The sequence below is a fragment of the Podarcis filfolensis genome, assembly GCF_964270895.1.
Source record: "Podarcis filfolensis genome assembly, chromosome: 10".
NCBI classification, from domain to species: domain Eukaryota; kingdom Metazoa; phylum Chordata; class Lepidosauria; order Squamata; family Lacertidae; genus Podarcis; species Podarcis filfolensis.
This window is the reverse complement of record NC_139612.1, coordinates 39,754,540-39,774,480: the sequence shown is the minus strand read 5'-3', so window position 1 is coordinate 39,774,480 and position 19,941 is coordinate 39,754,540. Positions and strand designations below refer to the sequence as shown.

The following is a 19,941-nucleotide window of genomic DNA, read 5'->3' as shown; positions in this document are numbered from 1 at the left end:
ATATGGGTTGTCCTGGGTCTCTGGGTTGTCCTGGTTTGAAATCCTGGTACCCTAACTTTCATTATGTATGTATGACTGCCATGAGGTTGTAGCGTCCAGTCATCTCCTGTCCTGACAGTGATGAACGTTCATGTAAATGTTCTCCAGCGACAGAAACTAGATCCCAGGCTGTTTGTCCATATGCCAAGTGATGTAAAATAGAATGTGGTGCAACTTCTGTATAATAAACAGTCCATGTTTTGGATATGCAGTAACATCTCCGTGGCACCTTTTCTGCCTTTGACCTTGCATTTCTGTCATATGCCATTCTTGAAATTTATCCAGGGCCTGGATTCCAAGCAATAATCAATTCAGAATACACACAAAATGTTCATTTTAAGCCTTACAAGTTAACAGAGGCTGCAATCCTAAGCTTGCCTACCCAAAAGTAAGTCCTACTGAATTTCGTGGAGTTAACTCCTTGTTAAATGTCATTAGGATTGAATCCACAGGTGCATGTCTTAAGCCATCCTTACAAGATTACCTATGCAGTACTTGTTGAATGGCAGCAAAAATGTGGCAGATCATAGAAGGCAACAAGTTTAATTCTAAAAACATGGACTTTCATAGGAAAATGTTTGCTTCTGGTGTGTCAAAACTGAAGCTGAAGTCTGCCGTCAATTTTAGTTCTCAAGTACAGTTGGTTTGTGGCACTTCAATCTGAAACATACCACTTGGGAGTCCAGCTCATTTTCAAGGACCCATAAATTCTGTGCCAAGTGTTTAGAATCAGTATCAGTTCACTAGACCCCTGCCTGCAAAGTTAAAGTTGCAATGAGAGAGAGAGAAAATGAAAGCAGTTTCTTGCAAAGAGCAGTGGCGTAGCGTGGGGGGTGCAGGGGGGGGCGGGCCGCACCGGGCGCAACATCTGGGGTTAGGGCAAATCCATGGGTTAGGGGGCGCAAATCCACGGGTTAGGGGGCGCAAATTACTTGCCTTGCCCCGGGTGCTGACAACCCACGCTACGCCACTGGCAAAGAGAACTATATTTAATATTCTCAGGACTGTTTCTGCTGGTTTAGAATCCATCAAGTAACAGAGATCAACAGATCAATTTCACACAACCATTTCATGCTTATTGTGAGTTTTACATATGCTTGTCTATTTTTTGTTGCACTTATGTTTACCATAAGTTTCCTTTGCATGTTAAATGTATTTTTAACCAATTACGTTAAAGCTAAGTAACAGTGTATGCTGCAGCCCATTGGCACGACACATAAATTAAACTGTGTTATGTCTACTCCCAAGCATAATAATAATAATAATAATAATAATAATAATAATAATAATTTATTTATACCCCACCCGTCTGGCTGGGTTTCCAAGCCGTTAGTTTTAATATAATAAATTAGAAATAGAGACAATTTACCAAACTTCCCTGTTATGTAATTATTCTGCATCATTGTACGAAACAGTTCTGGTCACTTTCATCTGAAAACTGCACCATGATGGTAAAACACAGAATTCATTCAACGTATCAGGTAGCAGCTTCCCACTTTCACAACCAATACCTGATCAGATATGGAATCTGCTTCTGGCTACGGAAGTGATGGTGTGACAAGCCTTAAGAAGATAGGAATGGACTATCTAGCCTGCAGAAAGGGCATGTAGTAGAAACATCATGGTGCTGAATCTTATTCACTCTTTTTTTCCATCCTGGAAAACATTAAAGTACTATTCAGCCTTCTTCTTTGTCGAGACCAAATTATGTTTAATGTTTATACTGTAGCATGATTAGGACTGTCCACATCTCTTTCTATTTCTAAAAAATAAATAAGTCCATCTCCCCATCTGGAATGGTACTGTGATATGGAAAAGAGGGGTGTAACTCTATCCCCTGAGCTGTGTTTGCTTGTCAAAACACCCTGAGGTGTTATTCCCCCCCACCCCCCAAAAAGTGTTATTGGTAGACTCTATCTCTATGAGATGCCAGCACCTCACAGCATGGCTATCATCACCATGTTAAGCATTTGTCTTTGCAAGAACAAGATTTTCTGCTTCAAACCTGTTGTTTTTCCAGGGCAAGGTCTTGTAGGAATACATTCCAGAGACAATATGCCTTTAAAACAAGACTCTGCCTGTGCTGAGTGGTGTTCAGTTTCCCCTGAGGTGGGTTTTCACTGCAAAGAACTGGATGTTTTGCTTGTAGATTATTCTGATGTTAGAATACACAACAATAGTAAGTTTAAACACACATACACCCCCCCCCCGCAGCCCTGGTGGTGCCTTTAAACCAAATATACTGCTGGAACACCCTTCCAGCAGAAAAACTGACAGGATAGAGTCATGGGCAGAGCAACAGCGCAAATGCCACATTAACATCACAGAAACCTTGTTGGATCAGGCCATAGGTTTATCTAGTCCAGCATCCTGTTCTCACAGTGGCCAAGCAGATGCCTGTAGGAAGCCCACAAGCGGGATATGTGTGCAACAGCACTCATTCCACACTCTTACAACCTGTGGCCAAAACACCTCAGCCCTGGCACATTTATTTATTTGATTTTATTTTTTTAATTGAATTTCTCATTCACTTTATCTTGCCCGGGGCCACCCAAAGCAACTTAGAACCAAACAGACAATAAACCCCAGTCAGATATATTAAAACCAAGAGGAAAGAGAAACACATTATTAAAAACACCCCACCCACTTCTAAAAGGTCTCAGATAGTTAAAGGCCAAAGGCCTGGTTATAGAGGAAAGTTTTGGCCTGGCGCCTAAAGGTATATAATAATGGCACTCTCAGGTGGACTCCCTTGATAGGAAATGGAGAAGGGGTGCTTTGTGCTACAGAGAAGCACTTTACAAAGCGTTTGCAAAACCAATGTGCAGTATGTGGTTAGCATGTCTGACCAGAGCATGGAAGATCAGGGTTCAAATCCTCATTCTGCCACAAAGCTCACTGGGTGACTCTCAGCACAACCTACCTCCTTACTTATGAGGAGAACATAAGGAGGAGAGAACCACACATGCTATTGCTACATCAGCCTCCTTGAGGGAAAGGTGGGATATACATGTATTAAGAAAAAATTCATAAATATAAAATGGTTCTTCTGAGGAGACACAGGAACTTGAGCATGTGCCAAGATTTTCTCCTCCCAGAACCTTAGCACGAACCTTGCCTCAAGCACAAGCAACTTCCATTCCCAACAACTGGGGTGCCTGAATTGAGTATATATATACATTGCCTGAAGATAACATGAGGTAAGTACCTTGCTGTAACCTGGCTTTGGTCAATTTCTGGATGTGAGACCACCTGGGAATACCATGTGTGTCACCTTGAGTTTTGTGGTTGAAGACACGATAGAAACATAATAAATGATCAATAATTAAAAGTAACCAGCATTACCAATGAAATAAATAACATTCAATCCATTATATGCTCCTCAGTATGTGCCCAGCTTACACTTAGCATCTAATTGTGGTTTCTAGTTCAATCCTGCATGGGTCTACTCAAATATCATCCCAGGGTTGTGAGTGTAGGGTTGCAGCCTTCAGGTGCCTACCTCCTACTCCCTGTTCAGTTTGGTTTTCTACTAAGACAATGAACGTGCAAGTTTTCTTGCAGCAATTACACATGGGTTATATTTACTTTTGTCCCCGTGGAGCAATATGGCACAACTCTTACAATAGTTAATTGATGAAACATTGTTAAAGGGACATGAGGCTCTCAGTTAATGATGCACCATAAAATTGCAGGGGATGGGATTCCCCTCAGTTTACCTGCAGTCCCTGCTGCTTTTGTGTATTGAGGACACTTATGAATGACACTTGTGAAAATGCCTTTAGATCTTTTGCGTGTAGTGTATCCAAGGCTGAAAAAAAACCATCATCTCCTTTAAGAAATACAGTTGAACCTCGGTTTTTGAAAGTAATCTGTTCCAGTAGACCGTTTACTTTCTGAAATGTTGGGAAACCAAAAACTCAATACGGAAGCCTCAATACAATAGGGCAGGCATGTCCAAAATCCAGCCTGGGGGCCACTTGCGGCCCCCAGGCTGGTTTCAAACAGCCCCCCAGGCAATTTTGAAAAAGCAATCTCTTGCGGCCCCTGAGCGCGTGCCCACCAACGCCATTTCCTTTTTGCAGGCTCGTCACGAGCTCTCCCCTCTGCGCAGGGGGTGTGAGAAGCCCCCGTGCCATTAGGGAGTCCCCGGTTGCGTCACTCCTTGGGTCGACCAATCTGGTCAGCCGGGGGGGGCGTGGCTAAATAAATAAATACTACAGTACACGTTCGGGACGTTGATGCTGCAGCGATGGCGATGGCAGAGGGGCGGCTGCCTTCTTGACCCAGTGCCGGATTTATGTATAGGCCGGCCCTCACGCATGTTCACTTCATCAAATCTGGCCCTCTTTGAAAAAAGTTTGGACACCACTGCAGTAGGGAAACTCAATATGGAAGCTGTGTTGCACGTTAGGCTTCTGAAAATCATTTGAAAACCAGAGCAGTTACTTCTGGGTTTTCGGCATTTGAAAGTTGAAACGTTTGACTTCCAAGACGACTGAAAACTGAGGTTCCACTGTATGTATGTATGTGTATATATATATATATATATATATATATATATATATATAAAATTGGAGCCCCTAAAGTCACATTTGCAGAATAAGAATTACCTGTTCCCTGTTATCACCGCAGGAAAGGCTAGAGTACAAGCTACAGAGACGACAATGTTTCCTAAGCTGCTTTCTCCTACTGTTCTCACAGTTGTTGAGTAAGCAGTGGCTTGATTTCACGACTGCTTATCTGGCAGGGACAAAATTTGCACTCCATGCACTCTGCCCTTTGAGCAGATCCTGTTGCAATGCTGAGTATGTTGAAGCCCGTGATAGTAGAATGGAGATTATTTGGACCAAACTCCCATCTCAATTATACCAGACAACCTCACTGAACTCAAAGGGTTGCAGCTAAAACAAGAGTGGTTAGCTGCATATTTCTTTGGGGGACCAGCTTGGACCAGCAAACATGAGTGAAGGACAGAGAATCATCATGTTCTCACACAGCAAGTTAATTGCATGAAAGCAACTAATGTATTGAAATGCAAAAATCAGGGTTGCTGTCACATGTTAATTGATTTCACTCACTTAATGTAACAAGTGGTTTAAACCCCAATTGAAATAATAATAATAATAATAATAATAATAATAATAATAATAATAATAATAATTTATACCCCGCCCATCTGGCTGGGTTCCCCCAGCACACTCATTCTGCTCTGAAAGCAAGGGCACCAGAATGCAGAAGATATGTGTTCAAATAATCTCCACTATACTTTGGAATGCGTTTCTAGCTCTGTTCAGATGTTTGCCAAGAATGCACAGAGGGAGGCCACACAAGCTAACTTCACCCCCAGTGCCCTGTTCCTGTCAGCTGCAGCCTCAGACTCTAATGATGAAGAGCCATAGCTTAGTGGGATAGTATCTGCTTAGTATGCAGAAGGTCCCAAGTTCAATGTTCAGCAATTCCAAGTAGGGCTGGGACTGTCCCTTGTCTGAAATTCTAGGGAGCTGCTGCCAGTCAGTGTCGACAATACTGAGTTAGAGGGACTGATGGATTGACTCACTATAAGGCAGCTTCCTTACTGTGTGTTTCACATCACTTGCTACCTGAGTTCCATTGTCTGAAGATGCCAAGGATGGAACCACAGACCCCCTGCAAGTTAAGTGCATGAAACACAGTGGTACCTCGGCTTACATACGCTTCAGGTTACAGACGCTTCAGGTTACAGACTCCGCTAACCCAGAAATAGTATCTCGGGTTAAGAACTTTGCTTCAGGAGGAGAACAGAAATCGTGCTCCGGTGGCGCAGTGGCAGCGCAAGGCCCCCATTAGCTAAAGTGGTGCTTCAGGTTATGAACAGTTTCAGGTTAAGAATGGACCTCCAGAACAAATTAAGTTCTTAACCAGAGGTACTGAGCTATGGCTGCTCCTCAATCAGAAATGAGGCCAGAAGAGGTCTGTGGCACACTTCCAGCTCTGATCTCCAACACAGGGGAATAGCTAGGGGTGGGAGGCTGCCCCTGCTGGCCCACCCTCCTTCTGCTACCGGAGGTGGATTTAGGGCAGAACGGGGGGGGGGCGCAAGGCACAAGGGGCAAAGGGCCACCTTCCCACCTACTTCCCAAACCCTAGTTAGCACTTGCCCACCTTTGGGAAGGAGCTAGGAGGGCTCTAGGATTCTGCCAGAGCCTTGCACCACCTTCCCAAAGCCTGATGCCCCCCATTCCTGCCTTTGGGGAGGTGGCATGTCTGCCCCTGCTGCTACCTAAGGCAATTGCCTCACTCTGCCTAATGGTAGGGTCAGCCATGCCATCTGGAAAGCACCTTAGGTCAGAGATAAAGGCCACAGCAGTGACTGTTGGGAAATTTTGTCTCAAGGCTCCGCAGTCTCAGTATCTTGAGTGGAAAGCAAATTGACAACTTAAAGGACAGAGTATTAAACCCGCACACACAGAAGGTCACTCAAGTGTGTTTAAAAAACTGCTTGCAAAAGGCCTTTCCCCCTCTCAGGTGAAAACTGAAGCCTGGCCAGCAGAAATTGTACCATTTCCAAAGGCAGTTACCCGATTACTGTGAGAATGAGGATTTCTGGATCAGTTGACGCTTCCTTTTTCTACTGAGGTGCATGCAGTTAAAGCTTGTTTTGTATCGCTGTAAGTGAAACCAGATATTAGTGAAATAATCCACAGTAGAGCTTTAAAGAGAACATAAACTAGAAGCTTGCTGAACAGTACATCTTTAATTGCTTTGGCCTGATTCTTACCTTGTGGGTTCCCCCCCTTATTTGTTTGTTTGTAAAGCTACAGCATTTCCACACAGATGGCTTCCAGTCAGAAAGTTTCTCCTAAATCTGAGAAATGGCTTCTAAAAATGCATCATCATTCTGCTGTCCAGGTATGTGTTGGGGAGAGGTGAACTTATCTGTGTGGCTCTTCCGGTGGGAGCCTTAGATCATTGAAACTACTGTACTTGATTAGTTATTGTGGGGAAGAGAAGGAAGGAAGGAAGGAAGGAAGGAAGGAAGGAAGGAAGGAAGGCGTGAAGGAGTGGCATTTTAGATGACTATATCTTGGTGTATAACTTCCAGAAGAAGTCTAATGCTCTTTTATAAACATTAAACATACAGATGATAAGGGATGATGGCAAAGATTTACAGTGAAAAACGCCAGCAATCAATAATGTTGCAATTCACTTTTTTGCCGAGGTTCTGTACAGGCCAAAATAGAATTTCCTTCTCAGGGGCAAAAGCTGGATTTAAGGGGTGCTTCGCAACGAGGGGTACTCTTGCATTTGTGGTAGGAAAAGATGCAGACTTCCAATAGGAAGTCATGGGACATGCACCAATTGGCAACAAAGTAGAATGTCCACTCTGAAACTTTTGCAGGTGCAAACAGTACAGTGGTACCTTGGGTTACAAATGCTTCGGGTTACAAACACTTCAGGTTACAAACTCCGCTGACCCAGAAGTAGTACCTTGGGTTGTGAACTTTGCCCCAGGATGAGAATGGAAATCATGCGCTGCCACCAGCGTGGTGGCAGCAGGAGGCCCCATTAGCAAAAGCGTGCCTCAGGTTAAGAACGGTTTCGGGTTAAGAACGGACCTCAGGAACGAATTAAGTTCATAACCCAAGGTACCACTGTATTGAAGTTGGAATCAATAACTTCCCCAATGCCATGTCTTAGGGAAATGGCTTCACAGACCAAACTGAACCAATTGCAGGCCAAGATTGGCCTGTGAGACAGAGGTTCCCTACTACTGATCTATATGAACAAGGTACTACTACACATTTGCATTCTATACTGTACTTATATGGGTGATTTCAGTGCTTAGATGGAAAACAACTTGTTATTACTCCTTTAAACTGCAATTTTCTTCTTGTCTCTCTGGCTGTCTTTCTCTATCAGAGTTGGCAGGGAGAAAACTACTTCAAATGAGCTGAACAAATCAGGATTAGGTGGAAGAGGGCAGACTGGAACAATGGAAAAAGTAGACCTCCTCTGTTCCTGGTTTATAGACCTTTCCAGGACTTTTTTTTCAGCTGGAACTCACCGGCACTCAGTTCTGGCACCTCTCAGGGGTGCTATTGCTTTTCTAAGAGAATGAGGGAGGAGTTTATGTTGAGTTCTGACACCTCTTTTTCTAGAAAAATAGCAATGGACCTTTCTTTCTTTCTTTCTTTCTTTCTTTCTTTCTTTCTTTCTTTCTATTCACTCTAATGAAATGAATTGGGGAAGAAAAGAGGGGGAAGAGAAGGAGTGGGAATTGTCCCAAGCTATGGTGCACAGAACACAGCAGGAAGTCTGCACACAAAGAAGCCAATGTGTGCAAAGTTCGTTGCAATTCTGTTTGTAGCTTACAGCACAAAAGCAGAGATGATTTTGGAGCACAAGGAGTCAATAAAAGTACAATTCAAAGCAGTATAACTATTTAATGTGATGAATATACTGCCTCCCATTTTCAACTGCAAATCTGCAGATATGCTGCAGACCAGCTGAATGAAGCTCAAGGGCCATTAGTAGGCTGTGGACCAGTTTGGGAAACCCAGACCTAGGCTTCTTATGGAATCATAGAGTTGGAATCTTGACCACAGCCATCCCTGGGTGGGCTTGAACCACCAACCTTCTGGTTAAGAGCTAGACTCACTAACCCACTGCGCCACTGGAGAACATCTTACGTGATACAGTTTGTCTCATGCCTTTTAAGAATTGTTGAGAGAGAAAAGGGAAGGTGTATATTTAAATATATATGTCATGGATATACAAGTCCAGATTCACGTACAGTTTAGTAGTTCCCAATTGACAAAGATATATCCTGTGTCTCAAGATGCCAGGGGCTCCTGTTTCATTTGTATCACAAGTTACATTGAGCTCTGCTTTAACAGTTTTCCTCCTTTCATCTTCTCCAGTTTATCACAGCCCGAGCAAAACTGATTGCAATCTCTTTTCAGAGTTATCTTGCTGCAGGCTGTTTGGATCTAACTGCACGCTTCTTCGTTGTTCTTTTGTGGCTTTCTTATTTGAGTCACTTTGCTAAAATGGAGACAGCATGTTCTGTGCTCTTATATAGCTTTGTTACATCAAGAAGGAATAGGCCAAATGATGATGATGAACATTTTATATTTATCTGTATTTGTAAATAGGTCACCTTGTGTAAGAAACCTACTATTTTTAAAACTGACTTTATGTATTATTTTGCCCTCTTGGTGCCAAGTGAGGAAGAGGTAAGACAGAGTGCAATGTGTTCTGGTTGGTTCTTTGCCAGGACACTGCTCCTCAAGAGAATGCAGCAGCTCATCTCCTTCCTCTTCTTCTTTTTATTAAAAAGAGTAACTCCCAACCTATTTGAAATGTTGCTACAGACATTTTGGTCCTGCTTTGGCAGAGTCAGAAAGGACATGTAGAGCAAAATTTCCTTTGCTAGCTGGCAGGAGCACTGGGCATACCCAGAAAACTATGAGGGATTTGCAGTTTCAAGTTCCAATTTTAATAGCTGCTATCCCCAACAGGGCTGGATTTAGGTTTGATGAGGCCCTAAGGTACTGAAGGTAATGGGGCCCTTTATATGTCCAGCTGTCCTTTGTCAACAACAAATTGTCACTGTTTTGTGTGTTGAATATGTGCTAGCTGGTAATTTATGGGCCTAATAGGTATCTAAAGCCATTTGCAAATAACAAAATATGTATTTTATCAAAGTACCAGTAATTGTTGAACTGAAATACAATTAAGAAGAAGCATATTAATAGTGAAATACAATTAAGAAGAAGTATAAAGGTAAATGGACCCCTGACCAGTCGCGGACGACTCTGGGGTTGCGGCACTCATCTTGCTTTACTGGCCGAGGGAGCTGGCGTACAGCTTCCGGGTCATGTGGCCAGCATGACTAAGCCGCTTTTTGGTGAAACCAGGGCAGCACGCGGAAACACTGTTTGCCTTCCCACCGAAGCGGTTCCTATTTATCTACTTGCACTTTGACGTGCTTTCGAACTGCTAGGTTGGCAGGAGCAACGAGACCTCACCCCGTCACGGGGATTCAAACCGCTCACCTTCTGGTCAGCAAGCCCTAGGCTCTGTGGTTTAGACTACAGTGCCACCCGCGTCCCTTGTAAAAACTATATTAATAGTGAAATAATTATTAAGCTCTAACTTAAAATCATTTTTTTATTTATAACAAACTTCATAATGCAAACACATTGGCAACAAAACACTGTTGCTGTATATAGGTTTTATTTTATTTGTTTTTTATCTTATATTTTGCAAATGTACATCTAATTTTTTTCCTTTAATTTTTTTTGGGGCCCCCCATGAGAGTTGGGCCCTAAACTATAGCTTGTTTAGTTTATACGTAAATCCGGCACTGATCCCCAATAATCTCTGGGTGTGGGGCAAGTAAAGGACAGTGGGCCAGATCCTGCTGTCAATCACAGTGAATAGCAGAGATGGAGCGCTTGTGAGATGGACAGATGTTGTGAGATTCCAACTTCCCTCTTCCCCAGGCAGCATGGCCAAAAGTCAGGAATGAAGGGAACTGTAGTTTGCAGGGCCACAGGGTCCTCATCCCTGGTGAACAGAAATGGGATTATTATACCTGTGATCTGACTCAATATAAGGCAATTTCATATACCCATCTGAAACAGAGTTATGAAATCAAGCTAATATACACATATTTGTGCAACATATACCTATTTCAGATTTTTGGTGAAGAGAAGAGTGTATGATGTAGCCGCATTCTTCCTGAGATAGGTCAACAGAACTGTACAAGGTTGATGCCCAAATAATTTCTTTCTGTGGCTCAATGTTTGGAAACTGGACATCAATACGTAAATCCCTTCTGTAAAAAATGTAAGGTTTGAATATTACATATTCATTTTCAGAATACCCTAACCTACCTCCAAATAATGAATATTTTAAACATTTGGGGAGAAATTGTTATTTGAGGGCTGCAATCCCAGCCTGCTGATTTCTGCTGGGTGAATTATCTGAGAATCACGGCCACAGATGCACAGCTAACATGCACTAGAATTTACAAAGTCTGAAGGCAAATACTTCCAGTTCTTCAGCGATCAAGTCTGATAGCAAGAAAGATTCGTTATTGTACTTGGGAATTGGGGCCCAGTTAAGCAAGTGATTATGCTGGAAGGTTTTGACAGTCAAGCTTAAATTTAACACAGTGCAGTCAGTTTCAAATGCCAAACTGCTGGGTGAGAACAGGTGTTAACAACTCTGTTCTTCTTCCTAAGGCGAGACAGAAAAAGCACAAGAGTGCACGGTGGGCCCTTTTAAAACTGTTGAGTCTTGTTTGCTAACTGAGGAGGACTTGAAAAGCTTCAACAGTTTCCCAGACTTTATTAATTTAATATGACTTTAAGTGGGCAGGGCTGTAGACATTAAGCCCATGAAACTTATTATAAAGTCTTCTCTTGAAAAGTAGAAAAATAAATATCCTGAAAATGCTGAAGAATAATATGTCATCCCCATATCTGGAATATAAACAACTGAGTACCATAAAACAGCTTTACTGGAGGGAGTGATCGGGAGAAGCGAACACGATCATTATATTAAACATATAACTCACTGTATAAACTGTATATGCAAACTCTAAATAGTTCACTGTCTTGGATTCCAGGCATGCTAGAACATTTGTGAGTGACATTTTAACAGATATTGCGGTTATCTGCGTAAGACAGGAAATATTAAGGATCCATTTATCACATGGCATCTGAGGTAAAAGTTCATCTATACAGAGGTACCTCAGGTTACATATGCTTCAGGGTACATACGCTTCAGGTTACAGACTCCGCTAACCCAGAAATATTACCTCAGGTTAAGAACTTTGCTTCAGGATGAGAACAGAAATCGTGCTCTGGTGGCGCGGCAGCAGCAGGAGGCCCCATTAGCTAAAGTGGTGCTTCAGGTTAAGAACAGCTTCAGGTTAAGTACGGACCTCCGGAACGAATTAAGTACTTAACCTGAGGTACCACTGTACATATTTAGACAGCTTTGGGCTTGAGGGCTCTGGGGGGGGGGAAGCACTGCCTTTTAAATGTTCCATCAGGGTGCTTGTCCCCTTTAACAGCGGCATGATGCAGAGAACACCAGCAGCCAAAGCAGAGATGGGGGACCTGTGGTCCTCTAGATGTTTCTCCCATCAGCCCCAGCCAGCAAAGCTAGGGATGATGGGAACCGAAGTCCAGCAACATCTGGAAGGCCAAAGGTTCTCCATCCTGGGGGTGAACCGTCATCTTGTATGGAGATGATGTACTGTAATGGTTCTAGGGGTTGCTCGTGCGTAAATTGGCGCCACACCTGGCTGGGTTGCCTGAATGAACCCTTTCTGTCCGGACAGCCACTCACCCGTGGCTGTCTCAATCGCTGGCAGAATCCGTCAGTGGGCGTTTCTTGAACTTCTTCCGGCAAAGAAGCTCTTTGACACCTAGTCTCCGCCTACTCTCCCTGCGCGGAAGCCTTCTGCGCAGGGAGGGTGTGGGCAGCGGAGGACCTGTGCTCTCCCCGCTGGTCCCCGGCGAGGAGTCATGGAGCCACCTCGCCGATTCCCCCATCTGCTCCCCTTCTCCACTGGTGCTACGCTGATTTCCTTCCCCAGAAGATGTGCTGCTTCTCTCCCTCCCGGGACGCTCTCCAGAATCCCTCTGGAGCCCTCCCTCTCCCTCTGGCTCCGATGGCAGTTCCCTGACATGTACTGATGGGGAAAGCTACACCATTGTAACCCCTTTCTGTTGAACGACTGTTAAATAATAATAATAATAATAATAATAATAATAATAATAATAATTTATTATTTGTACCCCGCCCATCTGGCTGGGTTTCCCCAGCCACTCTGGGCGGCTTCCATAGAAAACCAAAAATACACTAAAATATCACAGATTAAAAACTTCCCTGAACAGGGCTGCCTTAAGATGTCTTCTGAATGTCAGGTAGTTATTTATTTAAATGTACAGGAACCCTGCCATACTGCCATAGAAATGCTACGTGGCAATGATCTTACGGACAAATTGAAGAGGTGTCAAGGACACTTCTTCTTCTTCTTCTTCTTTGGCGATCACTCATAGCCAAGTAAGATTGTCTTCCATGAACACCGTCTTAGCAGTGAGCCCGTAAGCAACTGTGGAGGCCATTTCTGGATCCCTACGTCTTTCCCAACACGGGCCGAAAAGTCAGCACAGAATAATTTCATGGCTTGCACATGATGCAGAATTTGGCTCCTCACATTAAATCTGACCCTTTTGGAGGACTCTCAGCCCCACTCCCTGCATCTGGAGATACAGCTGTGCATTCGGTGTACTTTATATGCAAAGCACTGCGTATCTGGGGGAGAGAGACCAGCAAGGGAAGATTAAACAGGAGGGAGCCTCCGTTGCAAGGTAGGTAGCAATGGAAGGGAAAGAGGTGGTGAGGTTCCCTTAGTTTGCAGCTTTTTAATTAACCATTTTCTAGTGCGCCTGGTGCCTGGAAGTATGTTTGAAAAATATTAACCTCTGCTCAGCTGACATGTTTGCCCTGTCTCTTTACTACACGTGCACTTGATTCTATATCAGTACTTCTTCCATCCCCCACCCCCCATCAGGCTGTGGGATGGGCACAGGCCTCTCTTGCCTGAGAGCCTGCAGAGGCCTTTAGAAATTAATCCTTAGTTTGGATGATCAGCCCAATAGGGCTGGTGTAGAGAGAGGATGCAGCTTGCATACTTTGTATGCAGAAGGTCATGGCAACACAACCTTGTTCCAAGTCTGAGCAGAGGTCCATCCGACTTAGTGTTTTTGACTCTGCCTGGCAGAAGCTCATACAGGAATTTTTGCCAACCCTACCTGGAGGTACCAGGGATTGACCTTGGAACTTTTCACATGCAAATCATTTGCTCTACCACTGAGCGATGGCTTTGTTCCAGAATCACTCCTTGGCATCTCCAGTTTTAAAAGGATCTCTGGTATCAGGGCTGGCAAAGATATTTGCCTGAGACCCTGCAGAGCTGCGGCCTGTCAGAAGAGGCAATCCTGAGCTAGAAGGCTGAATGGCATACAGCAGCTTCTTATGTTCACAACAGAGAAGCGCTGAACTCCTGCCCAAAGCCTTTGGAAGCAAATGTCACCCATAACCCAGTCAGCAAATAGCTCATCCAGACAGCGGTTAGCAGATTCACTCTCATCTCCCTGAAACTGGAGAAGGTGACAAAGAAAATTGATTAGAGCTGTACTTTTAGAAACTGAAAGATGACTGTGGACTTTCCTGAAAGAGCTGGGAGATATCAGGGATGTGGGCTGAGGCAGAACCTCAAGAGGCAATGTCCCCATAGGCACCATGTTTGCCTCACCACCTTTGCTGCAGGCAGAGAAACAGTGGTGGCTTCCAACAAGCTGTCTTGTGACAGCTTGTGGAAATCTCATGAGATCTTGTGTGCTCAAAGATATCTTCCGAAAAGCTCTGTAAGATCTCATGAGATCTCGCCAGAATACGCTGTGCGACCCAGGTAAGGGAGGCTTTGGTGAGGGGACTTCAGAGGCATGAAGGCACCTTCCTGTTTCACCTCAGGTGGCAAAACAGGCTGGGCCACCCCGTCTTGTTCTAACACATCAGGTACCTATGGCTGCAGATCATTCTAGTGCTGGCTACTTTAAAGAGGGTGGGGGGGGAAACCTTTTTTTTTATGAAGAGCTACGTAAGTTGCCAATCACACATTGCATTGACACAATGAGAGTGTTCCACATCTTTTCTTTTTTTAGAATCACAATATGGTATCAACATGAACAAAATTTGCATTTCACATAAACGTATACATACACACTTACCGTACATATGCAGCCACATTCTAGATAGTACAGTAAATCACAATTGATACATTAAGCGGGTAGATAATTTATATTTTCTTAATAATTATATATAATGGAGTATTTTGAACATGTGATCTCATTGCAACTAAAGCTTTTCCTAAAGGAAAGTTATCTCAACTCTTGCATCAAGATGAACAATTCGTGGCCCAATTTTCTGCACTGTAAACTTAGAAGGGAATTTTATTAATTCCACTTCATATTTCAATTGGTTACTTGCTGCATACAAATTGACTTTGGTCTTTAGAAGCTATGAGGACCTTCCTCCCTGTACTTTCTAGGACCACTCCTCAATAATTTTATGGTGGAATTTAAAAAGCAATAGCTTAGCGTTGTCTGTTCAGTAAACCGTTAGTCTTTTGCACAGTGCTTAGATCCTGAACATTGAACTGCTAAATCCTTGCAGAAAGTTCACAGGCAGTTTATGATTTACGTCTTCGTCTATGTTGCTGAAAGGAAATGAGAGCACCCAGACGATCTAGTTCTCAATGCTCAACATCCTTGCAATTACCTATTTACACCTGTAAAGGTACATTGCTGTTTCTACCTTTCTCCTTTTCCTTTATCTGATGCTGATAAAAATCTCATATTACAGTTGCCAGAAAAGATGAGAAATAGGTTAATAGAAGCAAAGCGGAAGGAGGAAGCACACACCTTTTCCACCCAGACAGAAATTTCATGGCACTTCCTTTTCAGTGTTGCGTTAGAAATGGAGTTCTAGATAATGGAATGAAAAGTAAACACAGACTTCCTCATTCAGGAACAACAGGCAGGTGAGGCTTGCAAAAAAAAAAAAAAAAGCATGGAGAGGACAAGTGTTTTTCTTGTTAAATATGTGTCTATTTTCCCATATGTATTTTAAATAAATGCAGTATCTGTATATTCTCCATTATCACATGGTGAATTTTTGGATACGAGTGACAACTTTGTCTGCCAAGGCCTGGTTCTTTGTTGACCTTGAGTTCACTTGGAGATGCATGCACAGTGCTTTCTTGTTTTGAGGAAGTGCCTTCTTAGAAAGTTTGGCTCAGGTCTCGGTAGTACCAATGGGTAGAAATGGCAGGAGGGCAGATAAGCATTAGAAGACATGTCCTAATTATATAAGACAATAGGGCAGTCTGCCTCGAGGAGCTGGTGGAATAGGCTCTCTGCTACAAGTATTTCAGCAAGGATCAGCCATCTGCCAAGGACGCCATTGTTGCATCCTGCATTGAGCAGGGAGGGGTGTTTGGACTGTATGAACTCGCATTTCCCTTTCCAGCTCTATGATTCTAAGATGTTCCCAGTGCTCTGTCCCTCATTGCTCCTAATATTTAATTTCTGCCTATAGAGGAAGTGTGGCTGGAGTGTTGGACTTGGACAGCGGAATGCCCACCTTTTGACCCTTGTTGAACCATAAAGCTCAACGGGTGGGCTTGAGTAAGTCACTTTGTCTCAGCTTAGAACTTACCTTATAGGATCACTGTGAAGCCAGAAGACCTCAATGAACTCATTGACAGAATGGGGTTGTGGTGAGATGCACATTTGACCAATTACATAAATCATAGTATAGCCCAATGGTTCCACATTTTGCGTGCAGAGGACACAACACTAATGGTTCCTCATTGTTCTGTATTTACTTGTCAGTTCCAGCTCATCATAACCAGGAAGCTGCCCATTTGCACCTCCCGGGTGTGTGGCATTGTTTCCTGTACACAGTGTTGGAAATTTGGCAATGCACTTGAAGAGCCTTTGCTTGGAATGATTGACTTGAGAGTCACAGCAGTGGGTGGAGATTCAGGCTGTTGTTCTTCCTCAGGCAGTTAAGCAAACTGCTAAAACAGCTGTGAATGCACCTTGACTAATCATTTCCTTCTACTAATGCTGAGGAGATCTTCAGTTGATAACTCATGTGTGAGCTCCAGGCAACAAGCAACCTTCTCCAAGGACTATTGGCAGCACATCTAAGGCTCGGCTTAAAACAGGTGTTAGTGTTGCATTTTAAATGTAAAGTAATAATAATAATTATACTCTGAGTATTCCAGATACTTCTTTGTTGTAGTTCCAGCAGTTACCTCAGTATCCTGACTGCAATTGTACATCACTCTGGATACGCCATGTAATAGTAAGAAACACATATTACATTTCAGTACTCTCAAACACTTGATGTCAGGGGTGGAAAAAGAACCAAACCCATGCTGGAAATACAATTATGTACCACTGAATGGACCTGTGCTATCTTCTCACTGGGTTTAGATGTGGACAAGCTTGGTCCTCTGCAATGAAAAGGTGAACAAAGTTTAGAATAAGTTCCTAGTGTGTACCTCTTGGAGGACAAACAGAGAGTTTTTTCTTCCATGTTCTAGGTACCCAGAGATCACAGCATTGAAAGCAGCACAAATAATGTGTCAGGACAGACTTGATTCATTTTCTCCATGGTGTATGGAAATGGGCATGCTTTGTTGAGTCAGCTTTCATTAACTTTTAAGTGCTTAGGGTCTCTAGAAGTCTTATTCCGGACCTGCCTGACAGCTAGGTTAGACAGAGAGAGAGAAAGCGGTTTGAAGACACACAGTGAGCTTCACGGCTGTGTAGGGATTTGAAACTTGGTCTCTCAGATCCTAATCCAGCACCCTAACTACTATACCTGGTAAGACTTTGGCACATTTCCCTCAGCTTTAAGAGCTTTGGCCACATTTAGAAGGTAAATCAAACCTACTCTTACTGTGGTTGCTGCATACATTTTTCTAGGTCACCCGGCTTAATATGAGTGGAGTGATTTTCACAGGCAGGATCAGTCAGTCCCTTGAGGGCCTTGATACACTTCCAGCCACTATGATGGGGTAATAACAAGTAAAATATATGGACTCAGCTGGCAAAATGGATGGGTTCTTAGGTCCCAAGCTGAGTATCAACCTTGGATCCATGGCCAGGTGGTTCTTAACTTCTTCCTCTGATCCCTGACTATCAGAAACCGTTTATTAATGAGTGTGACACTCCCTGGTTTCATTTTACCTTATTTCATTGGGAAACATGAGCCCGGAATGACTTCCACTGAGGTAAATAGAAATTACCTTTGCTGGGTAAAAGCAGTTTTGGAACCTTGGTGGCCAAATTAGATTTATGAGCCCTGAGATAATCCAGGGACATTTCACAAATAGGTTGCTTAACAGGCTCTCAAGGACTTTGTTGTGTAGCATTGGAAAACAATCTTTGAGCCCAACTAGTTGCATCAGTTCCTAACATGGTCTCCTTATTTGGGAATCTCATACTTGGCCTCCAGACACTGGTTTTAAGACTGTATGCTTAGGCATTAAATATGGTGTTTTCTGACCCTTTATGAAGTTTTATTTAAATTTTGAGAGATTAGCAGTCCAAAGCTCCCTGACATCCAGATTGTTAGGATAACAGCCTTTCTTTCTTTCTTTCTTTCTCTCTCTCTCTCTCTCTCTCTCTCTCTCTCTCTCTTTCTTTCGTTGCGCATTGCTATCTCCATTGCCCAATGGATGCATATGTGCACCTCCAGTGACACAGCATAGAAGGGGATTATGACTCCCTCTAGATGCGTGTTGATGTGACAGTGCATACAGATAATATCCAAGTTTTAAGCAAATTTTAAATAGTTGTTTGCCTGCTGTTGCAGTAAACACCCAGCAACGCAGCCACTCTCCGGCAGCATTGTCTGCAATGCCTCGCCCTGAGGAACAACCCCTTCCTCAGAGGGGGCATGGAGCACCCAGGGTGTTTTGTTAGTGGCATGCAGGTGAGAAAACAGGAAGGAGAATTGGTGGTAGTAGTAGCTAGCCAGCCGCTTGCTGCTACGTTGGTGGTGGGTGCCCTGCAAGTGGTGGAGGTGTGGGTGTGCACCGTCCTCTGTTTCTCCTGGCCCATCTGAGCCATATGGCTCACAATAGGACCAGCCTGCTTCTATGAAGATTGGTATGGTGAGGCTACTTTCCCTGATGATTAAATATAATAACTAGTGTTGACACTTATTTTTAGACCTCTTAGGGTGATCGAGGGACTCCAGTCAATGATGGAGTTCTTCCTTGAGTAGTTGAGCGGGTGCACAATTTGGGGACTCTGGGGGGCTCTGCACAGCTTGTGGACTGTCAGTGGCTGCATCCAGGAGTGTGTTGTACCATCTGTACCTACTGAGGTGACTGAAACATTTCCTGGAACAGAGGATCCAGCAGCCATCATCCAGGTCTTTCTAAGGCTGCAGAAACCACTTTCTTCCAAAAAGTGACACAGGAATGAATCCAGTGTTACTTCTACTCAGAGTAGGCTCACTGGAATTGATGGGCATGGGTTCATCCATTTCAATGGGTCTACCTTAGTTGGATACAACCTATAGAGTGTGGATTGTTTTTGGTCCACAGTACCTATTCATAAACCCGACCAGTGCAATCAAATCTAATTAGGAAGCAGTATTAAAGGCCCATCCCAGCAATTGGGCAATTTTAGTCTGCTAACAAAAAGAATGAAAATGTAAATTATAGTAAAAAATGTCTGTTTTTGCCAGAAGGGAGATAACTTCCTGCCGACATTGAATCCATCCCCAAAACCTGTTTTCTACAAGCTCTGCGTTATCGTGAACTTAATTAAGATGGAACTTAATTACATTTCTTTCACATTAGGTACACCAGAGCTAGTCAGAGCATTTGGCTTTCTCCTCACACCAGTAATTTTTGAGCACACAGTAGGAGGTCTGTCTACTTGGTTGTTTAAACCATTAACTGGAAAAAAAAGTGTTTGTCAGCCAAGCTTCTAGGTTACTTAATGCATCAAAAATATCACCCAAGCAACGAATTCTTCTGAATGTGAAGGGAAATAGGGTGCCCTTCAGACTGTCACTGTTCTGCAGAAGGGATTCAAATGTATACTGTAAATTTAGGTTGGTGCAATTAAAGTGAGTGACAGGGCACTTTAATGATAGTGCAGCAATTTTTTATTTATTTTTTAATTGCAGTTTAGAAACTGTCGAGGAAATGCATTGAAAAGTGAGACGTGGGGTGAACAAATGAATAAAGAAATACAGCATGGATGATTAAAATTTTAGTTAGGGCTTTAGTTAACTCCGTAA

At 43.3% G+C, this 19,941-nt stretch overlaps 1 long non-coding RNA gene across 2 annotated transcripts in view; it reads right to left on the bottom strand.

The window, feature by feature from the left end:
- LOC310743326 overlaps positions 1–19,941 on the bottom strand; it is a 74,551-nt gene continuing 54,610 nt past the window's right edge. Inside the window, exons 3-4 of one of the 2 annotated variants that reach the window (XR_014538949.1) lie at positions 1,551–1,695; positions 1–794 (exon numbers count right to left, since the gene is read on the bottom strand). This is a non-coding gene — a long non-coding RNA (uncharacterized lncRNA). Of the gene's footprint in view, positions 795–1,317; positions 1,696–19,941 lie in introns of those variants that run through there. The other variant, XR_014538950.1, reaches the window with a different exon arrangement.